Source organism: Tupaia chinensis, unplaced genomic scaffold, assembly GCF_000334495.1.
Source record: "Tupaia chinensis unplaced genomic scaffold, TupChi_1.0 Scaffold000085_1, whole genome shotgun sequence".
NCBI lineage: Eukaryota > Metazoa > Chordata > Mammalia > Scandentia > Tupaiidae > Tupaia > Tupaia belangeri.
The window spans coordinates 3,121,705-3,130,022 of NW_006159547.1; positions in this window are offsets into that span (position 1 = coordinate 3,121,705).

Genomic DNA, 8,318 nt, shown 5'->3' on the forward strand with positions numbered 1-8,318 from the left:
TGGTGGGATTGGAAAGATTGGTGAGCGTGTGAATAAGCTCACTCAATCACAGCGAGGCCCAGAACTCTGCTGGGGTGCTGAGGTGTTCTGTTCTGGAAGGTGTTGTACGCATGTAAGAAGTCTAGGTTTTATGCACCCTTTTCAGCCAGTAGGAAGTAAGCCTGAGGATGCTTCAACACGGGGAGGTGGAGACAGAAATAGAAGCAGAGCTCTTACAAACTACTCGTGAAGTTTACCTACCTGCAGGATCATTTCCTTATGGGAGCAAATGTTTAATCCATTTTGAGATGAATTTTCTATAACTAGCCATTAGGGCTTCCAACTGATTGTGATGATTTATAAACTAGTCCACAAATCTTTTGGTACTCCTCCCCTCAAGAGGGGAATTTATTTCTCTCCCTTCCCTGTAAGTGTAGGCTGGATTTAGAGACTTATCTCCAGAAAATATAGTAAGGTATGTGATTCTGAGAATAAGGCAAAAAGGCATCCTCATTCTTTCCACCCCCCTGTTTTTCTAAAGCTTATATATATATTATAAAAAAATAAAAATAATTAAAAAAAAAACTGTTGCAGGGACTAGCAGATAGCCTAAAGGTTTAGTCGCTGAACTCCCATGTAGTCGACTGACATTCAAATCCTGGACCCAGTAGCTTAAGACTCATGCCGGGCGTGTGTGCGTGCATGGCCAAGATCCCGAGGAAGATCATAGTGTGGGACCTGTTGAAGGTGCTTCTTTCTCTCTTTCTCTCTCCCATGAAAGAAATAAATGTAAAAAAAAAAATTGCTTTTCCCTCCCCATTAAGAAAAAGTCTAACCAGGGTCTGTCTAGGTGGTTGTGCAGTGGTGGTGCAGTTGAATCCACCTGGAAAATGTCCTGTGATAGGGTCCTGGGACCTCCCTGAGCATGCCAGGCCTGTGCACACAGGCACATGTCTGGGCTGGCTGATACTTAGGGCAGATCATGGCATAAAGATCTTGTTAGAGATGCCAGTCTCCCTCTCATGGAATTAATAAATAAGTAAAATCTGTTTTAAAAGACTAACGAAAACATCACTCTGATTTGGGATTTAAAAATTACTGTTTAGGGACCAGCAGATGGCATAATGGTTATGTTGCTGGACTCCCATGTAGTCAACTGAGGTTCGAGTCCCGGATCTGGTGGGTTAAACTCACGCCAGATGCATGTGCATGTGTGTTCAAGATCTTAAGAGAAGAATGGAGGAGAAGGGATTGTGCCATGACCATTCCCTCGGGTGTAGGGGGGTGATTTCTTGCTTTCTGCCTCTCTGGCGAGCATGCACACCGTACAGCAAAAAATCTCTCTCAAAAAATTATGTTTAGGTGCATATATCATTGTAAATATAGTTAATATGATTCCCTTATATTTCTTGATCATTGAACAAAGGTCCAGAGAAAAACTTGACAAAAATTTCCATTTCGAACATTGTGTGTGTGTGTGTGTGTGTGTGTGTGTGTGTTTCTCTGGAAAATGATGTTAGGAAGGTTAACTATTGAGTCGTGTGATGCATTTTTGCATAGAAAAACAGAAAAATATGTCATGACTTTTCTGATGACTTAATAGAAACAATATACAATTTTATAATTGATAGGCACTTAATTATTTATGGCTTATGCCTGCCAGGATTTTTGTATACTCCTAACACATGGGATTCAGAGTCATTTGTAAAATATAACTTTTCTTGTAAAAGAAAATGGAAACTGTCATGTTTCTGTAGCTCTCACCTCATAAGAAAAGTGTCAAGCTATGGAAAAAAAGGTTAATTTAAAAAAAAGACAACCTTGTATAAAGTCTACATTTATATATTTATAGGGAGTACTGGCTTAGATTTTACTTTAAACCTTATTGACTTGCACTGTTCCAAAAAGATTGTGGGAATACCTAATTCCCATTTCTAATTCTTAAATGGTGTCATGTGTTTAAAAGACTCAAGTTTTTAAAAAAATTTATTTGTCCCTAAGGTTGCTTCAATTACAAGACTTGGATTGCTACAGCAGAATCAAACTCCATTGACCTGTTAATGGCTGGGTATGAGGTAGCTCAAACACACACACACACACACACACACACATACACAATCTCTAAAATTTCATGGAAAATGCGTATTATGAAAAAATACAAAAAGATTTAATTTTTTGTCACAAAATAAACTCACACTTTAATTCAATTTTTCCAATAGCTTTCTGAAATTACATAAATATAGGATATTGTATATTCATATATATCTTTACATAGACTTGTAGAACTATCAGGGTCTTCAGTTAAAGGGTACTGGGTTATTATGGAGTGATCTATATCCAAATTCCACTGTAAAATTATAAATGAGGAAGAGCCAAAATGTACATCACCAGCTGTTCTTTGAGCCAATACCATATATTTCAATGAAATAACTAATTATTTAATGAATGTTCCTTATATGTCAAACATTGTAGGTTTATTTATTTTTTTTATTTTTTATTTTTTGGAGAGGTTTTTGCCATAGGGTGCGTGCGCTTGCCAGACAGACAGAGACAGAGAGACAGAAAGTGAGAAATCATCCCCCAGGGGGGATGGTCACGCCGCAATTCCTTCTCCTCCATTCTCCTCTCGGGATCTTGGGCACACACACATGCGCCGGGCGTGAGATTTAAGCCACCTGGTCTGGGACGCGAACCATGGTCGACTACGTGGGAGTCCAGCGACATAGCCATTACGCTAACTGCTGGTTCCCTGTAGGTTTATTTTTTCTGGTCTATACAACAGCCTTGTAAGTTTATTGTCTTTCTTCTATTTTGCCTTTGAGAAAAATGAGACTCATAGAAACTGAGTAACTTGGACCAGCCAGGTGGTGTGGCGGTTTAGGTGGCTGGATCCCACATGGCCAACTGTGCAGTTCAAGTTCCAGATCTGGAGGCTTGAAAAATACACTAGACACGTGTGTGTACATGCCCAAAATCCCAAGAGGAAAATGGAGGAGAAGGGATTGCAGGGTGGCCATCCCTTTGGAGGGTGATTTCTCACTTTCCTCTCTCTCTCTCTTTCTTTCCTATTGCAAAAGAAAAGAAACAAAAGAAATTGAATAACTTGTCCAAGGTCACTGAGCTAGGAAGCAGGACTGGGATACAAATCCATCTGGATCAAACAATCCTCATAGTTTCCCAAGGGGGCTTTTTTTTTTTTTTTTTTTGAGAGGCTTTTGCTATAGGGCATGTGCTCGCACCAAAAAGAGAAAGAGACAGAGAGACAGAAAGTGAGAAATCACCCTCCAAAGGGATGGCCACCCTGCAATCCCTTCTCCTCCATTCTCCTCTCAGGATCTTAGGCATGCAGACACGTGCCTGGCGTGAGTTTAAGACACTGGGTCCAGGACTCGAACTGTGGTCGACTACATGGGAGTCCAGTGACATAGCCATTACATCAACTGCTGGTCCCCCAAGGGGGCTTTTTAACAATGTTTATTTTATGTCAGACTATAAGAGCCCAAAGAGTACCTTGGCTTGAAGACACTAAAGACTGCTAACTCCTTGGGAGCAAGTCTTTGGGCAAATTAAGCATTAAATGTTCTCAGTCTGAGGAGACCTGCAAGCCATAGCTAACTGCAAGGCAAACACAGACAAATAATGTATATGCAGAATGCCCACTGATCTTCAACCAGGGGATGGGGCCTCCATGGGAAAGTGGGGGAATTCGGGCCACAAAAAGGGGAAGCAAAGACATTAAAGTCATCACCCTTTGATTACCCTCCTTAGGCCAAAGTCTGCCAGATGATGGATGAATATGTTACATTACACTAATGCAGAACACAAAGTCTAACTTGGAGCACAGCCAGGCAGCCGTTTTGTCCACTTCCTCTTGGGGTGTAAGGATAGCTACAAATGAACTCTCACAGAGAGGGAACGAGGAGACCTGCATGTGGGCTTGCCGCTGCCACCATGTATCTGTGGAAACTTGGGTGATTTTTTAACTTCTTCAAGCTTGAGTTTCCCGACTCTAGTTGGCGGCTCAGATAACATTTATGATAACTAGTAGCAATTATATGATATTAATGTATTTTAAACACTTATTAATTTATTTCTACAACAGGGTCTTGATGCCACAATCCACTTCCAGCCTTAGCGAGCCCTGGATCATGAGCATACGTGTGCCTGGTATACTCAGAGAGGTCTGTTATATGTATAATATGATGGGGCTATACAAGCCGGGTGTAGTGGTGTGACCTTATAGTCTCTGCTACTTAGGGGGCTGAGGCAAGCATAATGTGACTTTAGACTTGCCTGAGTAACATAGTGAGAACCAGTCTTTTCGGGAAAAAATTAAATTCTATAAAGGGCCGGCCAGAGGTGTGGTAGTTAATGCAGTTGTATCCCACATGGCCAATGGTGCAGGTCGAATCTTGGATCTGGAGGCTTGACAATCATGCTGGGCACATGTGTGTGCCCAAAATCCAGAGAGAAGAGTGAACGAAGGGGGATTGTGGTGTGGCCATTCCTCCCTGGTGCTGGGAGGTGGGGAGTGTGATTTCTCACTTTCCTTCTCTCTGATGAGTGCATGTGCCTTATAGTAAAAACCTGAAGAAAAAAAAAAAAAGGAAACAAAATTACTATAGAGGCAACCAGTGGCATAATGGTTACAGCAGCTGGATCCCACACGGCTGACTACATGGTTTGAATCTCGGATTCAGTGGCTTGACAAACACTGGGCACGTGTGTGTGCAGGTCCAACGTGCTGCAAAGAGGGAGAAACGGAAGAGAAGGAATTGTGGTATGACCATTCCCATTGGAGGGTGCTCTCTCACTTCCCTCCTCTCCCCATCTTCTGTCTTTAGTGAGCTCACATACACCCTCTGGCAAGTTAAAAAATTTAGCAGTGCTTTGCTTTGATCAAAAGGATTTTTAAAATTCATCTTTTTGCTTCCTTTTTCTACCTTGAATGAGTATAATGTGTAATTTCTTTTTTTTTTTTTTTTGAGAGATTTTCACTGTAGGGCGCGTGCGCTCGCCAGACAGAGAGAGACATAGAGACAGAAAGCGAGAAATCACCCCCCAGGGGGGATGGTCACGCCGCAATCCCTTCTCCTCCATTCTCCTCTCGGGATCTTGGGCACGCACGCACACCCGCCCGGCGTGAGTTTTAAGCCACCGGGTCCGGGACATGAACCGCGGTCGACTATGTGGGAGTCCAGCGACATAGCCATTACGCTAACTGCTGGTTCCCTATAATGTGTAATTTCTAAAAAGAATGATGTTTATTGTTTATGTGCCTATAAGTCTGCATCACGTAGAGGTGGTGCCTCTCCTTTTGATGTCTTTACAGGTGTCTGTCCTCAAGTCACAGGCCACAGATTTGACCTAGAAAATAAAGGGCGGGAGACCAGCAGTTAGCATAATGGCTATGTCGTTGGACTCCCATGTGGTTGACATAGTTCGAGTCCCGGGCCCTGTGGCTTAAACTCACGCCGGGCGCGTGTCCATGTGTGTCCAAGATCCCGAGAGGAGAATGGAGGAGAAGGAATTGTGGCATGGTCATCCCCCCTGGGGAGTGATTTCTCGCTTTCTGTCTCTCTGTCTCTCTCTCTGTCTGTCTGGCGAGCACATGCAAAGACCCCCAAAAGAAAAAACCCCCCAAAAAAAAAAAAAAAAAAAAAAAAAGAAAGAAAAGAAAAGAAAGAAAGAAAGAAAATAAAGGGTGGATGAGCCAGTGTCCCAATTCAGAGTATGTTACCAAATTTCTAGACATTTCAATCAATTTCTCAATAGATACAGAAAATAATGTCATGGAATTATCTGAAGCAGTCCTTCCCCCCCCCCCCTGCTTTTTTTTTTTTTCTCTTGGCCCCCCTCTTTTTTTTTAATTTGCTTCAGGACCCATGTGCTTTCCAGAGAGGAAAAGTGAGAAGAAAGTATCCCCTGGGGTGAAGGCCATGCTGCAATTCCTTTTCCTCTATTCTCTGCTCAGGATTTTGGGCACACACACATATTCGCCTAGTGTGATTTTTCAAGCCACTGGATTCAGGACTCAAACTGCGTAGTCAGCCACGTGGGATCCATCCGCCTTAACTACCGCACCGCTTGGCTGGCTCGTAAAGCCATTCTTTTTTCCTCTTTGGAGTTTTTTGTTGTTGTTTTGTTTTTTTCCTTCTTATGTCATGCTTTTCATTGCCCATATATTTTTTAAAAATATTTATTTAATTCCGTTTGTTTTTCTTCTTATTATTATTATTATTAGTTAATTATAAGAGAGAGAAAGGGAAAGCAAGGAAGCAAGCCACCAGTTTTGGGACTTGAACCACAGTTGACCATGTGGGAGTCCAACACCATAACCTCATACCACTTGCCAGCCCTCTCTCATTGCCCATATTAAAACAAGGATAATTTTTCTTATGAAGTTCACTGTGATATTATATAGTTTTGTCAACAAACAAAGATACATTTGAATTACAAATTACTTGCATAATGACAACTTATTCATAAGAAAGTTGAAACAGAAAGAAAGATAAAGCTGGAAAGAGATGCAAGGATTAGTTGATAGAGATCTTTGAACAATATGTCAAGGAATATAGACTCGCGAAATCTTGTCTTCCAGTTCCTTCAATGGGTGCTGATTTTTTTCAACTATAAAATGTTGAAATATGTTTTCTCTATTGCTTAAATGTAAAGCCTCCTTTTGAACTTGAAACAGTAATGAGATTTCTAAATCAACATATAAATATGGTTCAATGCATTTTGCTTAGATAATTTAATGTATTAGTGCTGTGGAGAATGCTGTGAGCTATTTACTTAAGTGTTGATTTTTATAGTGTTTTTTTCTAAAACTTCTAATTTTGACTAAATCTAGTTTTTAAAGCACCTGCAAGATTTGTTGTTAGGGTTTGAGGGCTAGAGCAATTAAATAAGATTTCTGGGGCCAGAGAGTAGCATAGTGATAATCTCGCGCTCTGAGTTCATGTCCCGAAGTCTCTCTGTGCACCCTAGATGGGTTTGCATGTGTCCGTGATCTGGGCTGGATGAGGCTGGGGTGGATTGCAGTGTAAAGACCTTGCTGGGAGTTACCAGTTTTCTCTCACTCTTTCTTAGAAAAATAAATAAATGAATACACTTAAAAAAATTGTTTTTAAAAGCCCAGAGAGAACATGATTAAGGTGGCTGGATCCCATATGGCTAAATGTGCAGTTTGAATCCAAACCTGGTGGTTTGAAAACCATGCAGAGTGCGTGTGTGTGCATACCCAAAGCCCCGAGAGGCGGATGGAGGAGAGGGATTATGGCATGGCCATCCCTCCCTGAGGGGAGGTGATTTGTCTTTCCTATTCTCTCTTTCTTTGTCTTTCGCCAAAAAAAACCACATACACCCTACAGCAAATGGAAAATAAATATACAAATTAATAAAGGTCTCAAAGATTTTACAGTTTAATTAGGAGAGTCATGGTGTTTGGAAAACCGTGCAATACAAGTATAATGTAAGACATTATAATAAAGAAATAAAGGAGCTCAGATTGGAAGATCACTTGGTTCCAAGGACTGAAAACAGGTGCTCTGGTTTGGAAGGTGTAGGAGGGTAGGGGAGTGGGGAAAAGAGCGTACGAGAGGGTGGCCTAAGAGGATGTATTATCTAGCCAGTCACCACTGTGGGCGACTAAGGCTTATCCCTGGAGAAACCGGGAGATGGTATGACACAAATTTAGAGTTAATCCACTCAAGGAGCAAAGGAGGCGTGGTGTTGATTTCCCACCCTCTATCAGTCTTGGATCAGGGGCCTTTCTGTAGAGAGTTACTTCTTAGCTTTTTCTGGCCTGCCAAGCAAGAGAGTAGAGTGGCTTCCCAAGTTTTGGACGGAGTCCTTGGCCCAAAACATGCTGCTCCTACCAGCTGGAGGTCCACTCATTGCACGTGAAGGCAAAGCTGGAGGCACTTGAGTGGGAGTTGAAAGCACAATGTATTCGATGCACAATAGAAATACATGTAGAACTAGAGTATATAATAACAGCACAAAGACCTGGAAGTGGGAAATGAAAGTAGAGTGTTGTAAGGTTTTATGTATTTATTTCTTGCCAATAGGGCACATACACTCACCAGAGAAAGACAGAGAGAGAGAGAGAGAGAGAGAGAGAGAGAGAAATCACCCCCGAGTGGTAGGTGGCTACTCTGCAATGACTTTTTCTTCATTCTCCCTTTGGGATTTCGGACATGATGCACATGTTTTTCAGGCTGCCAGTTCTGAGACTTGAACTGTGTAGTCGGCCATGTGGGATCCAGTGCTTTAACTACCATGCCACCTGCTGGCCCTATAGTAAGGTGTTTGTACTGTATATTATCTCTTGAGGG